A 12,538-nucleotide genomic window follows, 5' to 3' on the forward strand; every position below is an offset into this window, starting at 1 on the left:
TGGTATTTATGAGCAATAGCATGGAGATCAGATTGGCTGGAGCAGAGTGAATGAAAGCAGGGTGGTAGATGATGAGGTCAGAAAAGTGACATGAAACAAAATTGATTAGAGCTCTATAGGCCATGGGAAAGATTTTGGCTTTTACTCTGAATAAGATAGAAAGCCAATTTTGTCTTGAACAAAGAAGTGATGCAATGCGGCATATACTTTACAAAGATCATTCCAGCAGCTATGTGAGTAGGCTTCATGGAAGCTATACTGGAAGCGAGAAAACCAGGTAGGAGGTTAGTGTAATAAAACAGGTGAGAGCTGACACAGGGTTGGACCAAGCTGAAAGCAGAGGAAGTGGTGAAAACTGGCCAGATTATGGATATATTTTAAAGGTAACATCAACAAGTCTTCTGGGTGGATGAGATGTCAACTGAAAGAGAAAGAGAGGAGTCAAAAATGGCCCTAAGTTTTGACTTAAGAAGTGATAAAATGGGGTTGCTACTTACCAAGATGAGGAAAATTGCAGAAAACATAGCATGGAAGTTCTATGTTAGGACCTTAATCTTAGAAACATTAGTTTGGCGATGTCTGTTAGACATCCAAATGGTGATGTTGGACATTGGCTATGTGTATTTGGAGTTCCAGGATGAGGTCCAGGGTAGAGCTATAAATTTGGGAGTTGGCAGTTTATATAAAGCCATGACAATGGATAAGATCACTTAAGGAATGAGTAGAGAAGAACTGATTCTGAGAATTGGGTAAGAGGAATTCCAATATTTAGAAGTTTGGGGAAAGGGAGAGGCACAGCAAAGAAAAACAAAAATAGAAAGAGTTAATGAATGAGGTAGGAAGAGGAATGAGAGAGAGAGTAAAGAAAGAGGGTCAGGAAGGAGAAGCTAACATGACTTTCCATTTATTATCCAGTAGATTGGCCAAGTAGCATGATAGTAGGTATAAACCCAAATATATCAGTAATTAAATGTAAATGGTTAAGTAGTTCAATTAAAAGTCTATAATTATCAAACTAAATTAAAAATAAAATCCAATGTATGCTGCTTACTGCAGATATACCTTAAACATAATACATAGAGGGGCGCCTGGGTGGCTCAGTGGGTTAAAGCCTCTGCCTTCAGCTCAGGTCAAGATCTCGGGGTCCTGGGATCGAGCCCCACATCGGGCTCTCTGCTCCGCAGGGAGCCTGCTTCCTCCTCTCTCTCTGCCTGCCTCTCTGCCTACTTGTGATCTCTGTCTGTCAAATAAATAAATAAAATCTTTAAAAAATAATAATAATAATAATACATAGAGTAATTAAAAATTAAAGATGATAAAAAGTATACCATGCAACTACTCTTCAAAAGAAAGCTGGAAGAGCTATATTGATAGCAAAGAAGACTCAAGGCAAAAAGATTGGGATAAAGATACAAGTTTCATAAAGATAAAAGGGTTAATTCTCCAAGAAAACATTAAATTCTCAATTTATATGTATGTAAAAATCATAGCTTTAAAATAATAAAGAAAAATTGACAGAATTATAAATATAGGCAAATCTACTCTCATAATGGGAACCTTAACACACTTCTCCCAATAAAAGGTACAGAAAGGAGAAAAAAAATCAGTAAGGATATATAAGATAAACACCACAATTAACAAATTTGACATATTGGCATGTACGGAACACTGTGCAGAAAAGAATGCACATTCTTTTCAAGTGTACATGGAACATTTATGCTGGCCATAAAAGAAGTTTCAACAAGTTTTAAAGAATTGAAATCACTCAGAATATGTTCTCTGACCACAAAAACATTAAGCTGGAAATAAATTTTTGAAATAAGTAAAAGTTCCTCATTTTCTTAGGAATTTAACAATATACTTTTAAATAGGTCAAAGAAAAAAATTTCAGTAGAAATTGGAAATCATGAAAATACAACATATCAAAACACAGGGGATGTAGCTATACCTGTGCTAAGAGAAAACTTATTGTTTTAAATGCATATATTTAAAAAGAAAAAAAAACAGAAATCAAAACTCTAGTTATTTATCTCAAAAATAAGAAAAATAGCAAATGAACTTAAAGAAACTACAAAGGAAGAAATAATAAAACTGAGAGCAAAAATTAATGAAATATAAAACAAACACTCAAGAGAGAAAATCAATATGCCTAAAAGTTGGCACTTGTAAAAGAATAATAAAAGTATCAGATTTCTAAGTCTGATAGGAAAATAATAAAGAAGGCACATATTACCAGTTGAATTGAAATGAGGACATAAGTTCATATGCAACAGATATTTAGAAGATAATTATAATATATTATGAATAATTTATTATTAATAAATTTTAAATTTTAGATAAAATGAAAAATCATCTGAAAAACAAAGCTAACAAAAACTGATAAAAGAGAAAATAAAAAACCTATAATAGTCCTATACTTATCAGAGTGTGGAAGCTGTAGTTAACAATATCTATACAAAAAACTCTCCAGGCATAAATGGCTTTCCCCTAAGTAAATTCCTCTAAATATTTATGGAAGAAATGGCACCAATCATATATAAACAGTTGAGCAGACCAGAAAAAAGAAAATATGCAAACCCTGTAATTCCTCAGGAAGCAATAACTAAGTAGCATTTCCCAAATTACTTTGACCCAGAACCTTTTTCTCTAGAGCAGTGCTGTCCAACTGAAATCTAATGCCAGCCACATGTGTAATTTTAAAACTTTTAGTAGCCACATTAAAATAAATGAAATAGGTGAAATTAATTTTGAAAATATCTTTTATTCAATACAATACACCAAAACATTACCAATTCAACTCATAATCAATATAAAATTATTAATGAGACATTTTCCATTCTTTTTTGAAGACTAGTGCTAAGGCTTTAAAACCTGGTGAGTTTTGGGGCACCTGGGTGGCTCAGTGGGTTAAAGCCTCTACCTTTGGCTCAGGTCATGATCCCAGGATCCTGGGATCGAGCCCCACATCAGACTCTCTGCTCAGCGGGGTGCCTGCTTCCTTTCCTCTCTCTCTGCCTGCCTCTCTGCCTGCTTGTGATCTCTGTCTGTCAAATAAATAAATAAAATCTTTTAAAAAATAAAATAAAACCTGGTGAGTTTTGTATGCTTCTGGCACATGTCAAGTGCTCAGTAACCACATATGGCTACCATATTGGACAATGCAACGCTACTGACTTGTGTGGGTCTCTTCCATTTTGTAGGGCACTCTTCAGGAAACCCTGCCCTAAAAAGAGACCATGGCTAAAACCTTCCCACCTGGTCAAGAGATAAAACATGATAAGAGATTCTACAACAAATTATAAAAAGTATCATCCCAGAAAACTGGTGAAGCATTTTGGAAAACATCTCAACCTGTGGAAGAATTATTTTTTTAATTAAAAAGTAAAAGACAGGACATGGGGTCAAATCTTTCTTATTGTACAGTGCTGCTTTGGTTATCTTTTTGCTATGTAACAAATCATTCCCCAAACTTAGTTCCTGAAAACAACCACCTTTGTTTGCTTGGGCAGGGTTTGGTGAGGACAGTTCACCTCAGCTACGTGTGGCATCAGTGAGAGCAGTTTGGCTGCAGCTGTAAGATGCATTTTGCAGGTGGTTCATTAAAATGGCTGTCAAATTGGTTCTGGCTGTTGGCTGGGGGCTCAGTGAGGCTATCAACAAGTAGAGAAGAATCATGGGCCCCTCCAAGTGGCTGCTTGGGCTGCCTCCCAGCATGGCGGTGGGACACCAGCAGGGAGAAAGCCAAATCCACCAGGCTTGTCAAGGCTAGACCTTGCACTGACATGGCATCATTTCTGCCCTGATTTGAGGAGGTGAAGAAATAAATCCCACCTCTGGGTGTGGCGAGAGACAAAGCACTCGTGACTATCTCTGACCCACCCAAGATACTGCAGCACTTTCAAATCCGTATTTGCTCTTCCCAGTAATTTTTTTCAGTTTTAATAATGTATTTCTTAAATAAGCTTGAAATAGGGGCATCTGAGTGGCTCAGTGGGTTAAGCATCTGTCTTTGGCTCAGGTCATGATCTCGGAGTCTTAGGATCAAGCCCCGCATCAGGCTCCCTGCTCTGCGGGGTGTCTGCTTCTTTCTCCCTCTGCCCCACCCTCTGCTTGTGCTCACTTTCTCTACCTCTCAAATAAATAAAGTCTTTAAAATAAACAAACAGGGGTGTCTGGGTGGCTCAGTGGGTTAATCCTCTGCCTTCGGCTCAGGTCATGTTCTCAGGGTCCTGGGATCGAGCCCCGCATCAGACTCTCTGCTTGGCAGGGAGCCTGCTTCCCCCTCTACTTCTGCCTGCCCCTCTACCTGCTTGTGATCTCTCTCTGTCAAATAAATAAATAAAATCTTTAAAAAATAAATAAATAAAAAAATAAAATAAAGAAACAAACTTGAAATAAATATGACAACATCTTAACAATTTACACATGTGTGGAACACAAATGTTTGCAATAATACGTCTATGTATGTTTTCTATTTTCTTTAATTTTTTTAAATTAATAGGCTTCATTTCTTTTAGAAAGGTTTTAGATTTACAGAAAAATTACAAAGATACGATAGAGTTTCCATATGTGCCTCCTCTGCACACACAGTTCTCCCATTATTAACATCTCACATTGGTATTGTATATTCATCTATTTAATAGGGTTTCTTTTTAGAGATTTTATTTATTCTTATTTTTGAGAGAGAAAGAGTACATACAAGCAGAAGGGAGGCACAGAGGAAGAAGCAAACTCCCTGCTGAGTGGAACCCAAGGCAGGGCTGGATCCTAGGACGCTGGGATCATGACCTGAACCGAAGGCATACATAAAACTGACTGAGCCACCCAGGTTGCCCCATTTGTCACAATTAATGAATCAATATTGATAGCTAATTACTTAATTTAATTTAATCATTTATTCAGATTTCCTTGGGTTTTTTATTTGTTTTTTAGAGAGAGGTGGGGAGGGAAGGGGCAGAGAGAGAGTGAGAATCTTAAACGGGCTCTATGCCCGGTGTGGAGCCCCACATGGGGCTCAATCTCACAACCCTGAGATCATGACTTGGGCTGAAATCAAGAGTCAGATGCTTAACCAACTGAGCCATTAGTTTTAAACTAATGTGCTTCGGTTCTGGATCCCATCTAGGATGGCATGTTATATTTAGCAGTCACTTCTCCTCAAGATCCTCTTGGCTGTGACAGCTTCTCAGACTTTCCTTGTGTTTTAAGTCCTTGATAGTTTTGAAGAGCACTGGTCAGGCATAGTGCAGGATGTCCTACTATTGGTATCTGTCTAGTGTTTTTCTCGTGATTAGATTGAGGTTATGGGTTTGGGAGAGACAGGTCACAGAGATGAAGAACTATTTTCACTACAACATATCAACATGATTTATGATTGTTGATGCTGACCTTGATCTCCTGGCAAAGGAGATGTTTTTCAGGTCTCTCCACTGGGAAGTTCCTCTTTTTTCTCCTTTTGCTTAGTGTCTTCTTTGGAAGAAAGTTGCTATGGGTAGCCCACACTTGAGGAATGGGGAGTTACACTTCCCTCTTTAAGGTGAAGTATGTACATGCATTTTCTGGAATTTATCTGCACAGAGAGTTGTTTCTTCTACCTCGTTTATTGATTTATCAATCATTTGTTTATATTAGTATGGACTCATGGATATTTATTTTATACTTTGGGTAATAAAGCAACACTACTTTATTTTGTTGCTCAGTTTGTTCCGGCTTTGGCCGCCAGGGGCGCTTTCATTTACTTAGCAGCATTCTGATTGGATAGTATCACTGCCCTGAGAAAGATGAGAAAAAGGCAGTCCATTCAAGTGACCAGAAAGTCCAGGACATGACCGCCCACCTCTGACTTCCGAACTTCCACTGCACCCACTCAGCCCACCCTGGGCCCTTTGCTGAAGCCCAGAAGAGGAGCCGAGATCACTGGGCAGCTCCTCCAAGAAAGTCAAAGAAGTCACCCGTTGGTCATAGGAGGTCCTTGTGTGTGTGGCTGCTCCATATACTAAAAGTTCATAGCCAGGGGACGGGTAATTATATACCTCAATAGAGAAACAAAAAATATGTGAGCAGCGCCGGGTTATCATGAAGTGGTTCAAGTCTATAAATAGCGCTACCTTGGTCCTCAACCATCTCAGGAGCAAATTAAAGCTTGCCACAGTGCTGGCCATGAACTGGCTGCCCTGCCCCAGCCCTGGTGCTCCATGGGGCTTCACTGAGAGGACCACGGATGACCGACTGACCAAGATCCAGGAGCACATATATCCCCTCATGTACAGGAGGGGAGCGTGCAGTGGCCCTCTCATGACACACATTGTTCTGGGAATCCACAAACAACCTTCACAATGGCTACAGACCCCCAGGAACCAGTGTCCTGGCCATGGGCAATGACTGAACAGATACTTCTTTTTTGATCCAGCAGGGAACAATCTTGGGAAATAAACTAGCTCTGGATGGAAAGTACAAAAAATGCCACTACAGAGAAGGTCTTCTTTGAAGAAATTTTCATACATGTTCAAATCCTTCAAGGGTCCACACTGGGTCCATGGGTTGGACATGTGGCTTTGTTTGGGAGAAAAAAGCTACTCCAACCTTGATCTTAAAACATGCTCAGGAAGTCATTCAAATGTGAGGCCCATGTCAATACCCCAGTTCCCATTGACAGAGGGCAAATTCTGTAGGGACTGCTACAACTGAAGATTTTCATAACACAGCAAATGCTTTCATTTCTTTTTAAGTCCAAAACCTCTCTTGGCCAAGTACTGTTAAAACAAAGTTTCATGATAAGGTCTTTCAAACATTTAATAAGCCTTGAGGATACTAGTGCATACTGTAACCTCTAATTTTATCAGGTCTTAACATTATGCCATATTTGCCACACAACTTTTTTTTTAAGAAAGAAAATATTGTAGAACCCCTTGTAGCCTCTGTGCACAGGCTCACCCCTTGTCCTGCTGCCCTCACATGCCCTAGCTGACAAATATTCCGGTTCACACCGAGCTCTTCTGCCCTGCCTTCCACTCAGCTCCACAGTGACCGTATCAGGAAGGGTGTGCTAAAGGAGACCCACTTCGAAGAGCGGCTCGGCCAGAGAAAAGGCCTGCTGAGCACAGCTGTTAGGAGGAGGAGGAGTGGGGTGTGGAGGAGAGAAAGGACGAAAAATATGGTCTAGGGCTTGAAATGCATTTCAACCTTCCAAAGACAAAATATGCTGCAACAGATCATAGCATCTGTTTTGTCCAAACTCTCTTTTGTTGTTAAGTTGCGGTGCTCAGGATGAAAATGCCAACATTACAAAAATCTCATGTTCTTCTTTCTCTTAAGGAACTGAGGGACAGGAAGCGGGAGACCCCAGGGCTGGAGGAAGAGAGAAAAGCACAGCACTGAGAAAAGGTGGGTGAGGCCAAAGTCGATTTGGCTGCAGAGTACTGTTTAGGTCTAATGATGTATTAAGTGTTATCGGACTTGTAAAAAATATTTGATAAGCCAGGGAATGTTCTGGCAGGCTAGTGGTTTCCAAAATTCTATTTCTGCAAGATTTCTGCTGATTCAATTAATGCTATATGGTCGGGTTCTTTCAGGGACATCGACTGAATGGAGTCCTAAGCCAACAAACATAAAGAGAACGGGGAGGACCCCAAACCACACTCATTTGCTAAATTTCCAAACAAATTAAACTTAAATTGTATTATTAAACCCAACCAGAGCATTTTCAAAATACCACTTGCCAGACTGGTTCAAACTGGAAGCACACTGTCTGTTTCCAACACCACCGGCCCAGACCCAAGTCCAGTGTCAAGTACAGTCACTGGAAAGGAAGGAAACTCTCAACGGCATGCTTTGTGCTAGGCATTGTGGTGGCTACGTCACTTTCTACTGCTTATTTACTCCTCACAAAACACTCTGAAGGATGACAGTAATCCCATCTGATACAAGAGGACACCGCAGCTCAGAGGGGTCAAGCAACCTGTACAGGGTAACACAGCCAGCAAGCAGTTTATACGGCTGAGCCCTGGATGAAACACAGCCACAGGGAGCTCCTATCTTTCTGTGGCGGTCTCACTTCCGTGGTGTTTGTGTGTCGGTTGGGCTATTTCGTATTGCAGAGAACAGAGAAACGCTCCCATTCTCTCTGGACTTGGGGGCCAACTGTAAGACTCCAGCAGAAGTAAAGGAACTCAGAAAGCAAGCACGGTCACAGCAACCAGACTCAGGCTTCTGTGGTGCGTCCCACGGACCTGTCCTCTCAGAGGGGCTCATGCGGCTGCCGATTCTAGTGACACTGCCCCTCTCAACATAGCCTTCCTCTCTCTCTCCTTCTCTCTCCCTCTCTTTCCCGCTCTGTTTGCCTCGTGCTTTCTGCCTCCTGGCCCCTTCTCTCTATTCCCATCATGCCCCTATAGGTTATATGTGTTTCCCCTTGGTCAAAGGACAGTGGGTAGTAGGCCTTCCCATCTAGAGGAAACAGGCCCCAAACGGGTGGCCTGTTTGTGTCCAACCAATCCTTGGTTCAATTATGTGGACTAGGGTAGTGACGCCACATGACAGAGATGTGGTTAATTACACAGAAGATACCATTTCCTCAGCGAGGAGGTGTGGGTGTGGCAGGCTCTTGGGGTCTCCAGAGCTGCCTGGAGTTAGTGCCCTGTGGCCATGATGATAAAGCGTCACACGTGGGATGGCTTCAGTACCACAGACATTATTCTCCCGCACAATACAGAAGGCTGGAAGTCTGAGATCAGGGTGTCACCAGGGCTGTGGTCCCCACAAAGGCACCAGAGGAGAGTTCTCTCTTGCCTCTTCCAACTTCTGGTGGGCCCAGGCATCCCCCTGGCTTGTGGTTGCTCCCCTCCTACCTCTGCCTCTGTCCTCACACAGTTTTCATCTCCCCAAGTTTCTCTAGGTCCTCTCCCCTTCTTATAAGGACACCCGTCATTGGATTCAGGGTCCACCCTAAATCCAGGATGATTTCATCTCGAGGTCCTTAACTAATGACATCTGCAAAGACCCAATTTCCTGATAAAGTCGCCTCCTGGATTCCCAAGCAGATATAAATTTGAGGGGTGGGGGTACACTATTTAAACCATTACAGCTTCTCTTCAGTACACTGTAGTGTCACACAACACCCCCAAAGCTTACAATGGGCTCTGAGACAGCAGGAGTCATACTGTTGCTACTTCTTTGGGGTTTGCCTTAGCATGTGCCAGGAGCTAACTAACTGCCTCCTGACTTCCCCAGAATAGACTGGAAAAAAATCCTGAAAAATCAACATCATCTTATTCAAATCTCTACCCATTGCATGGTGCTCTGCCGCCCTGTGACACCCTGCATTCATCATGGCTGCCTGGTAGCAAGTTTCTGGGCCACAGAACACTGTCCACAGAGATGTGGCTCTGCAACTTGGCCCGACTTCTGAGCAGAGGTCTGACACCAGAGCTTCTCCATCCTGGAGTCAACCGAGTGCAATCTCTGCAGACCTAACCCTGCCTTCTAGTGTGTTCCAGCCCAAGAGCCAACTGAACATGCCAAGGTTCTCTTCAAGTTCCCTCTCAGTCGCCTGAGGAGGTAGAAGAGTCCTGTTCATGTTTGGCCTTGTTCACTGAGTGTTCTCTGGTGGGAAAACAAACCAAACCAAACCCCAGAACTCTGGTTTGGTTCTTAGTGATATAAAAACTATTTGGATTTGGTTCGAGGTTGAGCAAACTGGTGCAGTTTGTTCCGGTTTTTGGTTCATAGTTCAGGCCAAGTTGCTGATCCAGACAGAAAGAATGTCCCTGGAATGCCTCTTCCAACTAGGGCTCAACAGCTGACAGGGCTGGGTGTCCCGACGGAGGCCGCCTGCTCAGTAGACCCCCAGGGACTTCCGTGCAGCTCCGAACACAGGCCTCTGAGGTTCTGGGGAAAGGGCCTGGCAGCACATCTGGCCCAGTTCTCTGGGGTCTTGCTCGGAAGGTCATGGTAGCTTCCACAGACTGGGAGCAGAATGGGGGCCAGGCGGCGAAGCATGCCCTCAACCCGAAGGACCGGGGACAGAGTGGGGGCAGCCTGGGGGTGGGTGTCACTGTGTAAATCTGTTCCAGTTTCCACATAAGCGCAGCTCTAGTGATCTTAGTCAAGGACGGTCAGGGAGCCACAGAGAACCCAAATATGGCTGGGTGGGAAACAACAAGGAGTGATGGGCCCTAGAGGAGCCAACTTGAATGCTTAAAGGCATTCAATTTCAAGCTGTTCATAGCCCAGTGCTCCTTCTGTGAGGCTGGCAGGTCTAAGAGGCTCACAAAGGAACAGTCCTGTCTGCCAAAGAGAGCACAGTTTCTGGGGGCTACACCACAGTTTCCCTCCCCAGCCAGGAAGCAAGGCAGAGCCAAGGGCGAGGCATCAGGAGTGCTCATCCCCAGGGAGCAACTGCAGGGGACACAGCAGCTGGGGGCATTGGGGACACCTGGCAGTGAATCACCAATCAAGAATTTTGAAAGGAAAACACATTTTCCACTCTAGTCTCCCTCCCACGCTGACCACACATCAAAGGGGTCCTCGGATGCAGAGAACTAGTCAGCTGGGTTGATCAGGCCCTGAATGCTGGAAACCCGAGGGCTGGGACCAAAAGGCACGTCCCTGAGGGACTGCCCCAATTCTGCAATGTGGGAAGAGACACACCTCTGGCCACCACGCAGGGAGCTGACAAACACTGGAAACGGAAGGAAAGTTCTGAGATCTCTCATCCAAACACCTCAGCTTCTGAGGATTATTTTATCTTTCCTTACCCTTTAAATAATCCACGAAAGGGCAACCTTATCAAAGGCATGTTGGGTTTTCCCTGACTTAGCTTGAAGACATTTTTATTCCGCCTTGACTACACGGATAGCAAACACCGCCTGAGACACAATCCAGAAATATTTCCTGGTGCTGGCTGCCCTGACAGGATTAGACCGCTAGCTAGCACATGTGATTTCAGCTGGGTGTGCTTTGTGTTAAACTATGCTTGCTACGTGCTGGATTCAATTATAGGTTTTCTTACACTTACATCTTCATTAGTTCTACATTGCCGAGTAGACGGAATGTGCTGTCAGCTTCAAAAAAAAAAAGTGTTATTTTTTTTTTTTCAAGGATTCAACACTGTCCGGTCCTATTAAAAAAAGAAAGGAAAAGAAAAATCTTGGCTCCAGCACACATTGCTAATGGGCATGGAATTGATTCACGAGTCTCCAACTCTAGTTGTATAAAAGTAATTACTGCAACCTCGAGTAATTGCTTCCATATTCAATATCCACAGAAGGCTGCACATGTTTAACATACACACACACACACACACACACACACACACACATATATATATATATTGAACTGGGAGAGAATAAAATATAAATTAAAAAAAAGAACTATCAGAGAACATTTAAAACTACTCTTATACGTACCCCTAAAAAAAAGCTGTAGCTGCGATAAAGAGTCTGACAGAAACAAATGAAGCAGGGCCAGCAGAGAGCAGAGTCCTGAAGAACCCAGCCCTCCGAAACTGGAGAGCAGGTAGTCTGGGCACGAGAGGTCATGAGCAGCAAGTTCTATGGCAGCCTCGAAGACCCACTTCCCAGCCAGCAACTGTCGGCGCGAGGTGGCCCCGTCCTGCTCAGCAGCACAGCCTGCCCCAAGGTCCTGTGAAGCCTCTGCCCGGCCCCCCGTCTACGGAGCTTCATGTACTCTGTGTGACTCTGGAAGCCACAGGCCCCACTCTGTCCCCCAGGTGGGTCCCACAGGGCTGGATGGTATTGGCGTGAGAGGGCCCCTGTCAGGTGGGGCAGAGCATTCCCATACAGCCCCAGAAACCACTTCAGGGAGGAAAGGGATCCATGAGAAAGGTCTGCAGATCTGAAGGAACCTTTCTGAGCGAAGAAAGAGACATTCAGAGCTGGTACCTCAGGAAGGGAGTTAAAGGCAGGCCTTCCTGGTGATGTGGGGATGACAGGATTGATTTCGCAAATCGAAACCCAAGACTTAACATGGCTCTCTGTTACGTTTCACGCTTGGTTGGAGCCTGGGACCTCTTGGAGCTTGCCTTCTGTCATCTACAGAATTGCCTTCTTATCCTGGCCTTGCTTCAGCCACAACTATGACAAGCCTGCGTCCCTCACACCTCTCTGTTGAGACCGTGATTGACAAAGCTGGACAAAGACAGACCTCCAGGCAGATGGGCTTCCGCGCACTCACCAAAAAGGTTGTTCAAGCAGGTGCTACACGCCTACTTGCTCTGCCTTCTATTAACGGTTCCCCATCTCACCTGAAATGGATAATTCCCGAGCTGGGGGTCGAGAGGAAGGAACAGCTTGGCAGTCAGGTTGCTAATGGCATCTTCTTCTTGTCTGGGTTCACAAAGAGCCAGGCAGTGTGGTGTGGTAAAGTGACCCAGTGGAGCACGCATGCAATGCTGTGGGCCCTGGCCCGGGCTACTGCTGCAGATCCCACACTGCAACTGGAGAGACTCCTGGCTTCTCTTCAGTGTTATCTCTGGCCAGCCTCTGTGGATCCTCAGCCTGGCAAGAGAGGCCCATTTTAA

This window comes from Martes martes (genome assembly GCF_963455335.1).
Source record: "Martes martes genome assembly, chromosome: 5".
Lineage (NCBI taxonomy): Eukaryota > Metazoa > Chordata > Mammalia > Carnivora > Mustelidae > Martes > Martes martes.